At 34.2% G+C, this 19,827-nt stretch overlaps 1 protein-coding gene across 2 annotated transcripts in view; it reads left to right on the top strand.

Annotated features, from left to right (window-relative positions):
• Positions 1 to 19,827, top strand: part of ASCC3 (activating signal cointegrator 1 complex subunit 3) — a 336,070-nt gene that overhangs the window by 288,721 nt on the left and 27,522 nt on the right. The gene's annotated exons all lie outside the window — the stretch shown is intronic.

Raw genomic sequence — 19,827 nt, 5'->3', positions numbered from 1 at the left:
CAAATAAATAAATAAAATTAAAAAAAAAAAAAAAGAAGAAGAAGAAGTTGCTACAGCTAAGGTCAGAGAGGGTGCTGCCTATGGTCTCCTCTAGGATTTTGATGGTTTCCTGTCTCACATTAAGGTCTTTCATTTTAAATTTTCTTGTATGGCATAAAAAAGTGGTCCAGTTTCATTGTTCTTCATGTTGCTGTCTAGTTTTCCCAACACCATTTGTTAAAGAGACTTTTTCCATTGAATATTCTTTTTGCTTTGTCAAAGAGTAGTTGACTATATAAGCGGCACTCATTTTCACTCAAAAATTTTTTTAAATGCCTGCAATCTACCAGGTACTGTGCCATATGTGTATATCTTATTTCATTTTCTTCTCAAAATACAACAGAACTCTTTGGAGTATTATCCTGTTTTGTAGAGAAATCTGAAGATTTCAAACTTTAAGAAAGTCTACACGAATAAGTGATAGAAGCAGAATTCATCCCAATTCTAATTCCAAAATTGGAGTGCTTTTAAGTACACCTTATTGTCTCTGTAAGCAGAATAGGAGGAAATACTAAATAACCCAACTCTTTTTTCAAAAATGACATCTTTTAGGTATGTGGTTTATATTTTGGTTTATTGTAGTAGAGAAGACCAGATAGCAGTCTAAGAGGTGCAGCAGACCCTCTCCACAAGGAAACCCATTTAACTGCCAGAGTGTTACTCTCTTTTTGCAAAATCCAAAAGTTCTCCTAAGGGCATACAGCAAATGGAGAAGCAACCGTTCAGGAAAATCTACTAAATCTCAAAAAAGAGTGAAAGGCTGTGGATTTGAACTGTTCATGTCCCTGCCACAATACAAAATATGACAGAAGCTTTGTTGAAGGCATTTGCAGTCAAAAATATGGAACTGCCTCTCCATTGTAGGCTATATTCTCATCCCAAAATGGACTGGCTACTGGCATCTCTCAGCTTCTCTCCACACCCCAGATTTGTATTGCAGAAACTCTTTTCCAGGCAGTTTTGGCCAAGAGGGGCCAGTCCATTTTTTTCTCCCACCCAGCCTCCAATTATAGGGTAGAGCTGTACTTCAGATATGACAAACTAAGAAGAAGAAGCTGATCTCCCCTGTCCAGTTCATATATAGATTAGAGATTCCAGGCTGAGAGACCCAAACTGAGAAGACCAGGGACCTATTATCATTTCCCAGAACCCCATTCATAGAGCACAGATGTCAATCTGGAAGAAGTGGGTCACAAACCCCACCCACAAGTTTTCTCTCTGTTGTAGCACATAAGTTCTGCCTAGGAGACTAGGCAGACCTTACAAAGAAAGAATTCCACAGCTCTGGTTAAGGGGACTCACTTTCTTTGGAACAAGGTATAAGGAAATTCATGCTAAAGAACATTAATATAACAAACTTGTATAAGTTATTATTGCTCTTCTTTATTTTGTTAACTTCTACAACAAAATGAAATTAATGTAAAGTAATAGTTACAATATTGTTTTTAGTTTATAACATATAGATATAATATGTATAAGAATAATAACAATAAAAAGAGAGAAGGAGAAAATAGTGCTATATAGGAATAATGTCTCTGTATCTCATTGAAATTTAGTGCAAATCTGGAACAAATTCTGATAAGTTAAGATGGATATTTTAAACCCTAGAGCAACTACTAAGAAAATAAAAAATAAGAAAAATACAAAAAATACAAAATCATTAAAAGAATTAAAATGTTACATTAGAAAATACTTACCTAACGTAAAAGAAGGCAACAAAAGAGGAAGAGAGGAACAAGAAAAACATGAGTTACAAATAAAAAGAAAGATGACAGATGTAATCCAACCATGTCAATAATAATATTAAATATGAATGGAGTAAATAATAGAATCAAAAAGTAAAGATTGTCAAACTGGACAAAATAACAAGACTCAACTACACACTGTCTACTAGAGACATACTTTATAATTAAAAATACAAATAAATTAGGCCTCCTGGGTGGCTCAGTCGGTTAAACAGCTGCCTTCAACTCAGGTCATGATCCCAGGGGCCTGGGATTGAGTCGCACATCAGGCTCCCTACTCAGCAGGCAGCCTGCTTCTCCCTGTCTGCCCTGCCTGCCACTCCTCTTGCTTGTGCTCTCTCTCACTCTCTGACAAATAAATAAAATATTTAAAAAAAATAAAAATAGGGGCTAATAAAATATTATATGTTTATAAAAAATTTAGAAATTAAAAAAAAAATAAAAATAGGTTAAAAGTAGGATGGAAAAAGATATACCATGCAAACAATAACCATAAAAGAGCTGGACTATAATACACTAAGGTTAATGGTTATACTAGTATCAGACAAAAAGACTTTAAAACAAAAAAATTCAGTAGAGATGAAGGGGAGCATTTTATAATAAGCTTTATTATTATAACTTCTTATAATAATTTGACAACAAAAGAATCAGTTCAGAATTTGTAAATTCATTCTGTGAGGCCAGTATTACCAAAACCAAAGTCACTACAAAAAAAGAAAACTACAAGCCAATATCTCTGATAAACATAGATGCAGAAATTCACAACAAAATATTAGTAAACTTAATCTAACAATATATTTTAAAAATCATTTACCACAATCAAGTGAGATTTATTCCTAGGATGCAAGGGAGGTTCAGTATTTGCTAATCAACCAATGAAATACATCACATTAACAAAAGAAACAATAAAAATCATATCATGTCAATAAATGCAGAAAAAGCATTTGACAAAGTACAACATTGATGATAAAAACTCTCAATAAAGTAGGTTTAGAGGAAACATGCTTAACATAATAAAAGCCAGATATAAAAAAAACCCATATACCACCAAGCTGTAGTAATTAAAACAGTATGGTACTGGCATAAAAGTAGACACACAGATAAATGGAACAGAATAGAGAACCCAGAAATAAGCCAATGCTTCCATGATCAAGCTACAACAAAACAGGCAAGAATATGCAGTGGGGAGAAGCCTCTTCAACAAATGATTCTGAGAAAACTGGACCACTTCCTTACACCATACACACAAATATACTCAAAATGGATTAAAGACCTAAATGTGGGACCTAAAACCATAAAATTCCTAGAAGAAATCATACACAATAATTTCTTTGATATTGGCCTTGGAAACATTTTTTTAGTTATGTCTCCTCAGGCAAGGGATAAAGCAAAAATAAACTGTTGGGACCACACCAAGATAAAAAGCTTCTGCACACTGAAGGAAACTATCAATAAAATGACAAGGCAACCAACTGAATGACAAAGATATTTTCTAATGTTATATCTGATAAGGAGTTAATATCCAAAATATATAAAGAGCTTACAACTCAACCTAAAAAGCCAATTATCCAATTTTTAAATGGGCAGAGGACCTGAATAAACATTTTTCCAAAGAAGACAAACAAATGGCCAACAGAAACATGAAAAAAGCTCAACATCAGTAAACATCAGAGAATGCAAATCAAAACCAGAAGGAGGTACCACCTTACACTTGTCAGAATAGCTAGAATCAAAAAGACAAATAACAAGTGTTAGCTAGGACATAGACAAAAAAGAAACCTCATGCATTGATGAAGGGAGTGCAAACTGGTGTAGCCATTGTAGAAAATAGTACAGACATTCCTTAAAAAATTAAAAATAGAATTACCATGTGATACAATAATTCCAGTACTGGGTATTTACCCAAAGAAAACAGAAACACTAATCTGAAAATATATGCACCCCTACATTTATCACAGCATTCTTTACAATACTGAAGGTATGGAAGCAGCCCAATTGTCCATTGATAGATGAATGGATAAATAAGATGTGGTGTGTATATATATGTATGTATATATTACATTGTGTATATATATGTGTGTATATGTATGTGCGTGCACATGCACAATGGAATATTAATCAGCCACAAAAACAATATGAGATCTTGCCGTTGGCAGCAACATGGATGAACCAAGACAGTATAATGTTACGTGAAATAAGTAAGACAGAAAGACAAATACTATTTGACTTTACTCATGTGGAATTTAAGAAACAAAATGAACAAATAAAAAACAGACTCTTAAATACAAAGAACGAACTAGTGTTTGCTAGAGGGGTGACTGGTGGGTGATGGGTGAAATAGATAAAAGGGATTAAGGGTACCCTTATCATGAAGAGCACTAAATAATGTATAGAATTATTGACTCATTGTACACCTGCAACCAATATAACGCTGTTAATTCTACTTCAATAAAGAGTCAATTCATCAGGAACATGTAACAATTATAAACATGCTTAAAATCAATGTCTCAAAAGCTGGCAGAATTAAAGAGAGATGTAGATCATAGGTGTTCAACACTCATAAGTGGAGACTTCAAATTTGCACTTTTAATAATGGTAGAACAGCTAGACAGAAAATTAACAAGGATAAGGGATACATGAACAGCACTATAGACCAACTAAACCTAATAGACATCTATATACTATTCTGCTCAACAATAGCAAAATACATATTCTTCTCTGTGAACTTGAACATTCTCCTAAATAGACCATATAATGGTCCTTAAAACAAACCTCAATAAGTTTAAAACAACTGAAATCATTAAACATATGTTCTTTAACCACAATGGAATGAAAGTATAAATAACAAAAGGAAATTTATGAGATTTACAAATGTAGAAAGTAAACAACACACTTCTAGATAACCAGTGGGTCGAAGAAGAAATCACAGCAAAAATTAGAAAATGCATTCAAATGAATGAAAAGAAAAACACACTATGCCAATATTTATGGGATGCAACAAAAGCAGTTCTTAGAAATTCATAATTCTTAATACCTATATTAAGGAAAATATCAAATCAGTAACCTAACTTTCCACTTTAAGAAGATAGAGAAAAGCAAGCAGAAGGAAATATAGAATAAAAATTAGCATTAAAATGAAAAGGGGAATGTAAAAATAGTAGAGAAAATCAATAAAACTAAACCTGCTCTTTGCAAAGATTAATAAAAATGACAAATCTTTAGCTAAACTAGTAAAGAAAAAGAGGATATTCAAGTCACTGAAATCACTACTGGTGACCAAAAATGTATAAGGGAATACTATAAATAACAATATGCCAAAAATTTATATAATATAATGAAATGGACAGATTCCAAAAAAGACACCAAATTATCAAAATTGAACCAAGAAGGAACACACATATATACACACCCCTGTAACAAGGAAAGAATTTGAATTAGTAATTTTAAAACATCCCGCTAAGAAAAACCCAGGCTCAGATGTCTTTAGTGAATTCTACCAAATGTTCTAAGACTTATTACCAATGTTATACTATTTCTTTCAAAAATATAAGAGCAAGAACACCTCCCAACTCATTCTATAAGGTCAGTATTACCCTGACACCAGAATCAGATGAGGACATCACAAGAAAACTACAGACTAATGTTCCTTGTGAATATAAATGCAAAAATTCCTCAATAAAATGCAAACCAAATCCAGCAGCAAGTAAGAGGATTATACACCAGGTCCAAGTGGAATCTATTATGGGAATGCAAGGTTGATTTAACATCCAAAAGGCAATTAATGTAATTCACATATTAATAAAATAAAGGCCAAAAACTGCACGATCTTCTTAATGGACACAGGAAAATATTTGTCAAAATCCAACACCCTCTCATGATGAAAACACTCCACAGAGTAAGAAGAAAAGGGGCATTCACAAAAAATCTATAGCTAACATCATGCTAAATAATGAAAAACTGTATACTCTCACTCCATGGTCAGAAACAAGGCAAAAATGTCCATACTGGAGACTCTAACTAGGACAACTATAGAAGAATAAATATTAAACACATCCAATTTGGGGAAAAAAGCAAAACTATTTCTAATTGCAGATGACATGACTACGTAGAAGAGCCTAAGAATTCACTAAAAATACTAGTAGAGTTAATAAGTTTAGCAAGGTTTCAGGATACAGGATCAATATGCAAAAATCATTTGTATTGTTATACACTAGAAATGAACAATATGGTGTAAATTCAAACAAGGAAGTGCAAGATTTGTACATTAAAAACTGTAAAATGTTGTTGAAGGAAATTAAAGATTTAAATAAATGAAGAGATTTCTCATGTTTGTGAATTGGAAGACTTACTGCTAGATGGCAGTACTTTCCATATCCATCTACAGATTCAACACAATCCCAGAAGCCCGGGTGACTTTTTGGCAGAAACTGAGATGCTCATACTGTAATTCATATGATAATGCAGGTGACCCATAAGAGCCATAACAATCTTGAAAAAGAAGCAAAGTTGGAGGACTCACATTTCTTGACTTAAAAACTTACAACAAAGTGAATATAATCAGAATAGTGTGGTAGTGACCACATATAGACATATAGATGGATGAAATAGAACTGAAAGTCAGGAAATAAACCTTTATACGTATGGTCAATTAATATGAGGGTGCCAGGACAATAAAATAGAGAAAAAACAGTCTTTTCAGTAAATGCTACCGAGATAATTGGATATGTACATATAAAAGAATAAAGTTGGACTCCTTCCTCACACCATACACAAAACTTAACTCTAAGTTGATTGGAAACCTAAATGTAAAAGCTAAAATTGTAATACTCTTAGAACAAAACATAGGTGTAAATTTTACCCACGTTGGGCTATGTGATAGCATTTGTGCCGGAAGTGTAAGCAACAAAATTTGAACAAATTGGACTTTATCAATAAAGCTCTTGTGCTGCAAATGATACCATCAAGAAAGTGAAAAAAATAACCTATTGAATGAAAGATAGTATTTGCAAATCATATATCTGATAAGGACTCAATTCCAAAATATATAAAGAACTTTTTATCTCAATAATAGGTGGCTCCATTAAAAAATGGGCAAATGATCTGAATAGACATTTCACCAAAGAAGATGTACAAATGGCCAATAAGCACATAAAAACATTCTTGCCCTCATTAGTTTTTAGGGAAATGCAAATCAAAACCACTTCATACCCACAGGGTGGTTATAATCAGAAGGACAGACCATAGCAAATATTGGTGAGGGTATGGAGAATTTGGAACACTCCTACATTGCTAGTGAAAATGTAAAATGGTGTGACCACTTTAGGAAAAAAGTTTGGCTGTTCCTTAAAATGTCAAGTAGAATTATCATGTGACACACCAGTTTCACTCCTATGTATATGCCCAAAACACTGAAAAACTTCAGACAAAAACCTGTACACAGATGTTCCTAGCAGCATTATTCATAATAGCCAAAAAGTGGAAATGAGTAAATGTCCATTAACCAATGAATAGATAAACAAAAGGTGATAAATCCACAGAATGGGTAACATTGATTCTCACAAACTAGCTCTGCTACTCACTGGTCACCCTCCCACCACCACCACCACCGTTGCTTTTTTTGTGTAGAATTTTCTCAGTTTTCGTGCTATTGTTTCTTGTAAACTTTAAAATAACTTTTTCAGTTTAAGAAAAAAAAATGCACTCCTGTACATGTATAGGTTACCCATAGTCTGGGGAGAATAAACCTCTTTATTGGGTTTTATCATCCTTCTCAAATTACCATCTTACTTCCTTTCTCCCAGTCACTGACAAAATAAAAAAGTGAGATCTCAACCTGCTGTTTCCATTTCTTTCACCTCCATTCATTCTTACCTCCCCATAATGTGGATTACTATTGTTTAGGATCTTTGGAGGTCCAAGAGAGCCTAATTACCCAGTGCTTTGATATCCTTGATGTCTTCATTTTTACAGCATTTGATAACATCATTTACTTCTTTTTAATAGTCTCTTTATTTTTAAAAATGCATGTTCACATCTTATCCAGTGCTTTTTCTTAATGGTTTGACACTGGCTGCTCTTCCTTTGCCTACCTCTGGTTGTTTTCCAGACTCCGTATGAGATAAAATTGCCCTCCTTAATGCCAACCATAAATTATTTGTATATAAAAATATACTGGTATCTTTAATATTTATTATGCAGTTTGAAAATTTTAAAAAAATTTTTTAAAAACTACAGTGACAATATTTTCATTATTTTCTCCTTTTAACCTATAATCACTGATAACAGAGTTACTATTTTAAAGAATTTAGTACCTTTATTTGAAGTATAATCAATATATAATAATCATTCAGATATACAACATAATAATTCAATATTTGTATATATTGTGAAATGATCACCACAGTAACTCTAGTTAACATTTGTCACAATACGTAGTTTTTTCTTATCACAGACTTTTAAGGTCTACCTTTAACTTTCAAATATACAATACAGTGTTACTAAGTATAGTCGCCATGCTAAATGTTACATCCCCACAACCAGCTCCTGTCTGGATTCTCATCACCCCATTCTAAACAGTCTCCTAAGTGATTTTCCTACTTTAGTTTCTCTCTCTTCTGTAATTCACCCAACTCATCCCTCCAGTTTATCTCTTTTAAAGGAACATTTCTGCTTTTAAAATCTAAACGTACATAAATAATAAAGCACTGTTTCCTTAACCTACCTATCAAGGCCTTCGTTTTTACCAACACCATCCATTAGACTTTTACAGATCCACCTCCCCCTTTCTCCTGATGAACCTTCTTACTCTCACGTTTCAACATGCTGGATATAGACTCAACACCTTTGCTTATGATTCCCACCTGAAATGTGTCTAACATTCATCCATCCATCTTGATTCAGCTCCTTCTTAAAATATTCCCTAATTCAGAATTAGTAGTCATTACTACTTTTTCTAAGTTCGTGACACAGCATTTGTTTCATTCATCGATCACTCCTACATTATGATTATTTCTTGTATATTGGCCTATTTTGATATTTCATTTGTAGATTTGTTTAACTTTTTGTATATGTATTGCTTAACTCCTGGAAGAATATTCCATAGACATTAAATAGAACTATTTTAGTATTTCCACCTTAGGTTTTATATATATGTATTTTTAGTGTTTTCATATGTTTGTTTTATGTTTGATATACTCTCATAGCCTATAGAGAGGCAAATTATAAAGGAAGTCACTCAAATAAATATATGAAGTTTTAAAGGCAGAAACAAGATAATAAGAAAGTTTGTTTAGCTTTTAAAGATAGATTGCAAAGTGTGACATTTAACTAAACACAGTTATTACATTTTGCTACTAATCTCACTTACTCTATTTTAGGATTCAAACAGGATAGCCTCAAGATTTTTATTTTTTAAAAGAAAAGTATCTAAACATTGTTAAGCTATAAGACATTTTTATTACATCCTCCAAAACTGAGGAATTTTTTTTCAAGTTTCATCAAAGAGCAATTTTTTAAGGACTTAGCTATAAATCCTGGGAAATAGAAGTTTCTGATGGAATTCTTACCACTGAAATTAATTTAAGTACAACAAAGTTACTGGTACCCACTATTGAAAGATCCCTTAAAATCCAGCTGTCAGCGGGTTGTCATTTTTACAACGGAAGGAATAAGGTGTTGTTTCTTGTTCATATTTATTTTTGGCAAGTGATTCCATGCTTGCCTTAATTGGTTAAAGGCCAAACATAGTCCATAAGTTTCAGACCTTGATACAAATCAGACACATATACTCACATAAGCCCTGAAAGGAGACATACATCGATCCATGAGTATTAATAATTATATCTATCAGTATTTACATTTTTGCTACCTACATACAGTAAAATTATTTGATACTTTATCTGAGTGAACCAAATCGTGTACGTACTGGATATTTTATTATTGCTTAATTAACTAGATCTTAATTTTATCATTTTCTGATAGCTTTTATAACCAAGAGCTTTTTTTTTACCTTTTTCTTTAACAAAGAATGTTTTTAAGTTCATTCATACATCTTACTGAATTTTGAGGTCATTATAAATTCCAGATAATTCTAGCTTATAGCAGTCTTTTAATTTAGAGATTTATTTAATGTCGTAGTAAATGATTTATTCATTTTGAATAATTTTAATAAAAGTACAGATCACAAGTATTAGAAACTAATTATATATATTTGATTTTCAAAAACAAGTTATGTCATACATAATTTTTTAGTGTATTAATGATTGAAGAATAGGTAACCTGATGTAATAAATTTAAAAATATGAGGCATGTTTTCTTATCCTTTAATATATCTGGATGCGGCTGGATAAATGCCAGATAATTTTTCAAATATTGTTATAAAATGTATAATATACAATTAATTAATATGTCAGGAGGGTCCAGAAATTAAACTGGGTTCCTATGAAGGAAATTTACTGAAATGCTTTTCCTACAGCTTCAGTGGCCAAAAGACAGCACTGGAATGTGAGAAACTAATTTTGGTTTGTTTTAACGCCTCAGAATGTTACAAATTAATCAAGTGCTACTTAAAGTCTAGAACTCATTAACTTTATAAGTTTTACTGTTCCCATGACAGAGATTAAGTTACAGCATAAAGCTTCTTTAGTCTCTCACATTGATCAGGTTGCCATCCCCACTTATCTGCTAGTTGGTGGATTCAGTGTAGGCAGCGATGTGTGCAATGACATAAAAGTACTAGTTTAGTCTTATGAACACTTGTACAAGCCGAACATGAACCCATTCTGGCTGTTTCTTACCTCTGCAATTTGCTTATGTACAGCAAATATATATATATATATCTATATATCTGTAAACACACACCCACACAAACAATATCCACTTACACGCTCGCTAAAGAAAAAGCCAAAGTAGATTGTAATAAGCTTCTTATTTTAACAAATCTAAAACATAAGCTGTACAGCCAATGTACTTAAGAGCCACAAGGATATGTAAGACTTACATATTGAATTAAACTCCCAGAACCCTAACTAAACCCAGGTGCCGGCCAATCACTGAAAGACATTTCTCAGCAGTATAGATATGCCATGTTCTTAGGAGAACAAGCAAAGTAGTTAGGGATAAGATGGTGTGAACAAACCACTATGCAAGAGTATATATATCCTCAGTAAACTTAAACGAGTACAAATATATAAGCAAAATGTGGTAGCTTTACATACCTTTTTAAAAATTTTTTTACTTTACGTGGAGTAGGTGAGTTTATGGCATTTCTAGAACAGATTGAGATTTGTGGTGAGAAGGCAAACAAAATAAAAACTACTGAGTGAACAGCAGGGCCCATTTGATGTGATTATGAAAGATGTTTCTTTATCACAATCTAAAAACAGTAGCAGGGGGTTGCAAGCAGGGTTCATCATAGGTTGTCAATCACTGTCATCTAACATTTGCAGGGGAAGATGTCTTTATACAAGGACAGCTGGGCAAATCAGAGACATAGATTTGCAGTTAGGAGCCTGTCCAGCCTCCACTAAATAAACAAGGACAGGGCAGACAGACCAGCCTCTCACATAAAAATATAATGGACTCCACTGACCTCGCTGCCCTCCATTCAGCTTCAATCCCAGTTGCATAAAAGCTTCACTGCCCACTTTCAATTTCCTTTAATTACCTACATGATGTAGATAAGAAAATGAACCTCACTTGTAGTCAGTGATCACACACAGGAAATTAACTAGACAAGTTGTTTAAAATTAGAGGAGTAATTTGGAGGTAAATAGAGTGTCCTACTGAGGAAAAAGAGGCTAGAAAAGGGTTTTTTGTGTGCTTGTTTGTTTTTAAGCAGGGATTTTGATTATTTTCCTAGCTCTCTCTGCTGATCCTGGGATTGCTGCTTTTCTAATCAATCTCAACTAAGTACGAAATCTCCTTTCTAAGTATTCTGAAACATCTAAAATAAAATTCTTGAAGGAGCTAAGAGCCAAGTAAAGTGGTGAGACAAACATGCCACCACATTCTAAAGAGTTTAGAAAAATTGTGAACTGGAATTACAGGAATAAATGATCATGGTTTTTACAGGAGGGTCTGGCAGAGAAAATGAGGATTAAGTAGCAGTTGTCTTCAGTCAGTCTTGATTTCAGATTGCTTGGCCAGTCCATAATCAAAACACACATGCACACAGAATTATATACCAAGAATATTCTTTATTTATTCTAACAAATTTGAAATCCATATTTTATTCTTAGAATTCATAGCATTTCAGTTTTTTTTTTAATTAACATATAATATATTATTTGCTCCAGGGATACAGGTCTGTGAATCATCAGTCTGACACAATTCACAACACTCACCATAGCACATACTCCCCAATGTCCATCACCCAGCCACCCTAGCCCTACTTGAATTTTAATTTGAAAATACTGTAGTGTTTCAGAGTAATGTAACTTTGGAAAAGTTGCACCAGGTGTGTAATATATGTCTTTCATTCCTTTTCCCTGTCTTTCCACAATATTTTGAGTTAGCTCACCAGGTACACTGAAAAGAGCATATTTCCTTACCACACACTGATGTGATTTTGTGAACATATAATTAATATGGATTTAAAAGAAACCTAATTGGAGACTGGAGATTAAAACCTGCAATATCAAATCTATGGTTCAAGAGGATACAATTCCTGAATATTTTATCTTTAATTTGACTGTCTCTTGTATTATGAGAACATTGTCTTTCAAAGAACCAGTGTTTTTTGTAACACAATTACATAAAAATTGTATGATTATTTGGATGAAATGAAGGTGCCACTACTAGTAGAGCATCAGTAAAAAAAAAAAAAAAATTGTTTCCTTGAATCATATTTAAGAATCATGATATCTTTAAAAATGAGTTAATTAAATGTTATTTTAGTTAGTGAAGTATATTTACATAATTGTAAACAAAGACTTACAACTGAAAACTGTAGAACAGAACTCAAATAATTGGATCTTCAACTTCAGCTAACATCCTGTGTGGTATCAGATGTGGGGATCATTATTATCCTAACTCCTGACATTTATACCAAGACGTATAGTGTTTGAGTGTTTCATGAACACTATCACACGGAATCTTCCCACCAAATCCCAATTTAAGGTAAGGGATTTGGGTTTAGGAAGGTTTAGTTCCTCTTGGAGGGTCACATAGCTTGTAAATGGCAGAGCTGAAAATCCACCTGTTGTATCAGTTCCCAGATGCAGTGTTTTCTCTACCACCTCACATCATGCCATCCCACCCTTGGGACCTACAACATTTCTTAGGGGATTGATTATTTACTACATGTTTCAGGTTCCCCTTTAATTCAAACACTGGAAGCAGGAAAAGAGAGGATCCTCAAAGGAAGTAATTACTTTTGATGAGATGTCAGTTAACTTTTGGATAATTTTTAGCTACAGAAACTATTATTGGTTTGATACTTTATGAAGTATTTATAAATCAAATATCACCTCGTTTGAAGATCTCAAAAATATTGCATGTGTCAAGGTTTTTTAACTTTATTTTTTCAGTGTTCCAAGGTCATTGTTCAGGCATCACACCCAGTGCTCCATGCAATACGTGCCCTCCTTAATACCTACCACCAGGCTTACCCACCTTCCCACCCCACTCCTCTCCAAAACCCTCAGTTTGTTTCTCAGAGTCCACAGTCTGACTGTGGATTTCCCCCAACTCACTTCTCTCCATCTCCCCATGTCCTCCATGTTATTCCTTATGCTCCACAGATAAGTGAAACCATATGATAATTGACTCTCTCTGCTTGACTTATTTCACTCAGCATAATCTCCTCCAGTCCCGTCCATGTTGATACAAAAGTTGGTTATTCATCTTTTCTGATGGAGGCATAATATTCCATTGTGTATATGGACTGTGTCTTCTTATCCATTTGTCTGTTGAAGGGCATCTTGGCTCTTTCCACAGTTTGGCAACTATGGCCATTGCTGCTATAAACATTGGGGTACAGATGGCCCTTCTTTTCACTACATCTGTATCCTTGGGGTAAATACCCAGTAGTGCAATTGCAGGGTCATAGGATAGCTCTATTTTTAATTTCTTAAGGAATCTCCACACTGTTTTCCAAAGTGGCTGCACTAACTTGCATTCCCACCAACAGTGTAAGAGGGTTTCCCTTTCTCCACATCCTCTCCAACACTTGTTTACTGTCTTGTTAATTTTGGCCATTCTAACTGGTGGTATCTCAGTGTGGCTTTGATTTGAATCTCCCTGATGGCTAATGATGATGAACATTTTTTCATGTGTCTGTTAGCCATTTTTATGTCTCCTTTGGAGAAGTGTCTGTTCATGTCTTCTGCCCACTTTTTGATGTGATTATCTGTCTTTTGAGTGTTGAGTTTGAGGAGTTCTTTATAGATTTTGGGTATCAGCCCAATCTGTAGTGTTATTTGCGAATATCTTCTCCCATTCCGTGGGTTTTTTCTTTGTTTTGTTGACTGTTTCCTTTGCTGTGCAGAAGCTTTTGATCTTGAAGTCCTAAAAGTTCAGGGACTTCATCAAGATCAAAAGCATGTGTCAAATTTAATAATGAATAATACACTGCTTATCAAAAGCATATATTCAATAATAAATTCTGTGCAAGCATTCTAGCTTGTGTTCTCCTCTAATAAGAGTCAGTGTCCCTTTTTGCAATCCACATTTGAACCTTATCAGTCATACTTCTTTATCTAAAAAACAGATTTTTTTTACTTTCTTTCAGTCTAGTCTTAAACTCCTCAAAGATACCTTACTCCCCCACTGTCATTTGAACCTCCTATTCCTTATACTTGTCCAGTTGTCATTTTACATTATCTGTGCTCAATTTTGATTAAGATCAGTCTCCCTCACTGGACTATAGAGCTTTGTGAAAGTAGGTGGTCATGCCCCTGGTTTTATTTACCATTGTATACCTAATTATAATGTATGCTGAATAAAAATTGGGTAAACAAATGACTCAGCATATTAAGATCGTGTCCATTGTGGCAATATATTATTTACTTTAGTAAAAATGAAAGTATATAGTTTTTTGCAAAGAAATTAAAGAATCCTGAGTTTAGAAAGATTGCTTCATACATTGAGAAAATGCAGCACCTGGGTGGCTCAGTTGGTTAAGCATCTCCCTTCAGCTGAGGTCTTGATCACAGGGTCCTGGGATCAAGTCCCGCATCTGGCTCCTTGCTCAGTAGGGAGTCTGCTGCTCCTTCTCCTTCTGCTGTTTCCCTCACTTGTCTCCCTGCCCACCCCCATGCATCAAATAAATAAATAAAATCTTTTAAACAAAATAGGAAAAATATCCTTGAATTTTTTTCATAAGGTCACTGTCTTTGGGTAGTCTACAGTAAAGATCCGATGGTCCCCTTATTAGACTTAGAAAGATCTCTCTTCTGCACGACATTTTTTCCAGCCTAAAATGTACTCAGCTGTTAGCAGACTCATGTGATACTGATACTGCTGGCAGTGAGCAAATTCACAATCCTACTGAAGCAGAGGATTAAAGCAATAAATCGGGTAATTCAAGCAGAATTGGCATGGTTTAGAGAACAGTGGAATCACGTCTTACATGGAGTTTAGATTCTAAAGAAAGCAAATATAACAAAAAGCACTGGTGATCAAATTTACCTGAAAATGACCCCAAAAGTACAATAAGCATGACTGTAAGTAGTCAGTCCTATTTGGATATACTCATATACTCCTTCTCAGTGAGTTCAATGCCACTACTTTTTCCTTTAGCGTTGGGGCAGATCATTGTTTCTTTAGTTTAGCACCAAATGGAGGAGTTGGTTTCATTAGAAGTCATGCTTTATGAAGGTGTGTATCATGTGCTTCTTCGGATGCTGGAACCACAGAATATAGAAAGATGTTCACACATACAGAGGTATTTGAGGCTGGGAAATGCCCAGTTTATATTGTTATTAATTGGTCAGTCTCCCTCTTGTCTGTCTCTCCCTGTTTCTCTCTCCCTCCCTACCTCTGTGTGTGTGCTAGGGGTTGGTGGGTAAAGTGTATAATCAAATTTGAATAAGATTGTACTGAGGGGAGTGGATTACTTAGATAATACTACAGTTAGTGCTTTTAGGCCAAATTCTTACTTTCCATGTAATTTTTCTTTAATCGAACTTTTCATATAATTTGTAAGCCTAATCCTGTTTCTTACCTATCCAAAGCCTAGAGAGCGAATTCAGTTTGCAGTATTAAAATAACTATTTGATTTTCTTCTGCTAGAAGATCAGAAGTTGTATTTAATGAACAGTAGAAAGAAATCTAAATATGAATAAAACGTTAGACCATGAAACGGTTTTAAAGCTTATTTCTCCCCCTCCACCTCCACCGACTATCCAGATTATTGCCCTCTCTTTAAGTGTATTTTGCATGCTTGACAGAAAGCTCCAACTCACTGAGTGTTCCCAACTTCTCTGCTATTAATAGCATCATCATTCTCTTCATCCCTGAGGCTCAAACCTCAGACCCCTCCTTAGCTGTTTTATAGATCTGCTCATACTATTTTCTCCACATGGAATGCAAGGAATCTCTCTCCCTCTGTCCTCTTCTACAAGTTGTTCTAAGCCTAGAATGAACACTGTCTTTTTTGGAAAACTTTCCAGCACACCCAATTCACTCCAGGACTCTTCCCTAAATAATTATATTTTATTCTACACTTAAAGTAATTATTTATATAAATTTTTGCCCAATATAATTTTAATTTCCTTGAAGGAAAAGGTCACATTTTAGATTTCTGAACCATCTTAGTTCTTACCTGCTGTTCATTTTTTCTTAAACATTTGGCAAGCCTGGAATAGGTGGATAGTCACTGATAGGGATTTGGATGGAGCTCAGATACTACGTTGAGATGGATCAGCCATTACATGATGATGCTTCGGTCCTAAAATTCACCTGAAATGAAAAATAATATAACTGTCATGTACAACTGGTCCTTCTTTAGCAGATGACTTCAGAGAGAACAGACAAGAAAGAACTGAAATGACGTACGAAAGGAAAACCAACATGACACATAGGGGCAAAAATGATTAATTGCTAATATGTCAACATACATATCTTTACACAAAGCAGTCAAAAGGTGAAGATAACATTTAAAATAATGTAGAATAGCTGTAATATTTTTGACTAATGCAGGACAAAATAAGGTGAAACATAATTTAAAAATATTTATCTAGTTCAGTTAAACAGAATATTTCCGCTTTTCATTTAAAATATTTTTTTCAGGGGCGCCTGGGTGGCTCAGTGGGTTAAGCCCCTGCCTTTGGCTCGGGTCATGGTCCCAGGGTCCTGGGATCAAGCCCCACATCAGGCTTTCTGCTCAGCAGGGAGCCTGCTTCCCCCTCTCTCTGCCTGCCTCTCTGCCTACTTGTGATCTCTGTCAAATAAATGAATAAAATCTTTTAAAAAAATAAATATTTTTTCAGCATACTATATTGAATCAATTGAAATTATGTTAAGACCTATTTTTTTAGTCTTTTGAACTCATGATTTTCCTTCCCACTCTAGGGTTTTTGTGTATATACTGTTCCTAGAACACTTCATTTCTCTCTTCATCTACTTAATATCTGCTGATCTCTGTATCTTATCTGCCTTTTTCTTCAGGAATCCTTTATGACCTTCCTAACTCAGTCAAATTCCTTGGCTAGATTCTGTCATGCTTCTGTATGTTTCTTCTTCATAGCACTTGTCACCTTATTAAATTTGCATTTATTTACATGATCGGTTGAGTAATGTATGTCTTTCTCATAAGGCAGATAATCAACAAATATTTGTTTAAGTGAATTTATTCCATTTGGTTTTTGAAATAAGAATTTACCTATTAATATAGTCTGAATTTTCATCATAAAGATGTAATTATGTTTTTAGTAGTCTTGTAGTATACTGAACATACAGTAAAGGCACAGGTTTCTGAAATTGTAGGTCAAGCAAGGAAAGATAATAATATATATAGGTATAGAATACTCTAATTGTTTCATATAATTGAATTCCAAATTATACAGTCTTCAGGGATTCCATCACACAGTTTTATTTCCTAGGCAGGAATTCTGTACCTATCAAAAGCAAATCAAAAGTTATCGCATTCCCCTCTATGAGCTTTAACTCCCTCTCCTTCCACCCTGACCTCTACCTAGACAACCACCAATCTGCTTTCTGTCTCTGTAGATTAGTTTGCAAATCCTTAGGGTATGTACTCTGTTTTTGGTCTGATTTCTTTCATCATAATTATTCTGAGATTCATCCATATTTTGGTATCAATAGTTCGTTCTTTCTATTGCTGAGTAAAATTCCATTGCATGGATCCATTGTATGGATGTATGGGTAAAATTTATCCCTTCATTTGTTGATGGACGTTTAGGTTTTTTCCTCTTTTTTTTTTTTTTTGTTTGTTTGTTTTGCTGTATAAGTAAAGCTGCTGTGAACTACTGTGTACGGTTTTTGTATGAACATATGCTCTTTTTTCTCTTAGGTAAATCACTAGGAACATGGTAGTTATATGTTTAAATTTTAAGAAAATATGAAACTGTTTACCTAAGCAATTTAAACGTTTTAAATTCCTGCCAACTGTGTAGGAAAAGTTTCAATTTTTCTCCATTCTTGCTAGTACTTGATATGTTAGTCATTTAAATTTTGGCCATTCTAATTTTTTATTTTCCTGATAACTAATAATATTTCATATAGATACATACATAAATAGATACATAAAGTATCTATTAAAATCTTTCCTGTTTTTCACTGGAATGTTTGCATTCCCACTGAGTTTTGAGAGTTGATACATTCTGTATATAAGGCCTGTATTAGATCTATGCTTTGCAGATGTTTTCAGTCTATGGCCTATGTTTTAATTTTCTTAATGTCTTTTTTTTAAGAACAGTTTTTTTTTTAAATTTGAAGCTCAATCTATCATTTTTTTTTTAAAGATCATGCTTTAAGTTATCTTATCAAAGAAATATTTTCCTAACCCTAGGTAGCAGAATTGTCCTCCTGCTTTTCTTCTGAAAGTTTTATAGGTTTAGATTTTATATTTAGGTCTATCGTACATTTTGAGTGAACTTTTTATATACAGTATGAAGTAGAGATTGAACGGTTTCATTTGCTTTATTTTGGGGGGTTTTGTATGTAGATTCCCAATGATTCCACTACCATTTCTTGAAAAGATACTCTTTCTCCATTGCTTTGTCTTTCACACTTTGTCAAAAATTTGTTGTCCATATAGGTATGTATTTATTTCTGGATCTATTCCATAGAACACTTTTTCTTATTAGATAAGCTTTATAATTAAAGTCTTGAAATCAGGTCTTGTTAACTCCCACTTTGTTACTTTTAAAGTTCTTAAAGTTATCCTAGGTCCTTTACATTTCCGTATTATTTTTTTTTTTTGGACAGAGAGGTCACAAGTAGGCAGAGAGGCAGGCAGAGAGAGGGGAGGAAGCAGGCTCCCTGCTGAGCAGAGAGCCCGATGCTGGGCCCGATCCCAGGACCCTGGGATCATGACCTGAGCTGAAGGCAGAGGCTTTAACCCACTGAGCCATCCAGGCACCCCTCCATATGAATTTTAGAATCAATTATCTTATGATTAGAATCATTATTTTCTTCTGTTAGCTATGACTCCCGATATTGGCCTGGGTCTCCAGTCTTCAGGGGCAGCAGTTTGCCCCATGTCCTCTCTTCTTTCATGGCTCCAAAAAGAGTTGTTGAACTTTCAATTTGTTCAGCTTTTTACTTGTTGTTAGGATAGAATAGTGACTTCCAGGCTCCTTACATGGGGTACTGGAAACTCGATTTCAAATCATTTTATTTTAATCTAACTTACTACAATAAATTTTAAGTTAAGGATTCTTCTCTTCATCCTTTTCTTACCTCACCAATCTTATCCTCCGTCTCCCTGCCTCAGCCCTGCCATATCCTTCCATTCATCCTATAGCTCTTAAATAGCATTGTTTCCAAGAAATTTTCCCCGACTGTTTAAAATAAGTACGTCCCCAAGCCCAATGTCCCTTCAGCGCTCTGTACTTACCTTATAATAAGATTCACTGTA

This window comes from Mustela putorius, unplaced genomic scaffold (genome assembly GCF_011764305.1).
Source record: "Mustela putorius furo isolate JIRA1106 unplaced genomic scaffold, ASM1176430v1.1 tig00000759_pilon_pilon_pilon, whole genome shotgun sequence".
NCBI lineage: Eukaryota > Metazoa > Chordata > Mammalia > Carnivora > Mustelidae > Mustela > Mustela putorius.
Note: the sequence above shows the minus strand (reverse complement) of the source record. Positions and strands in the feature narration are given on the sequence as shown.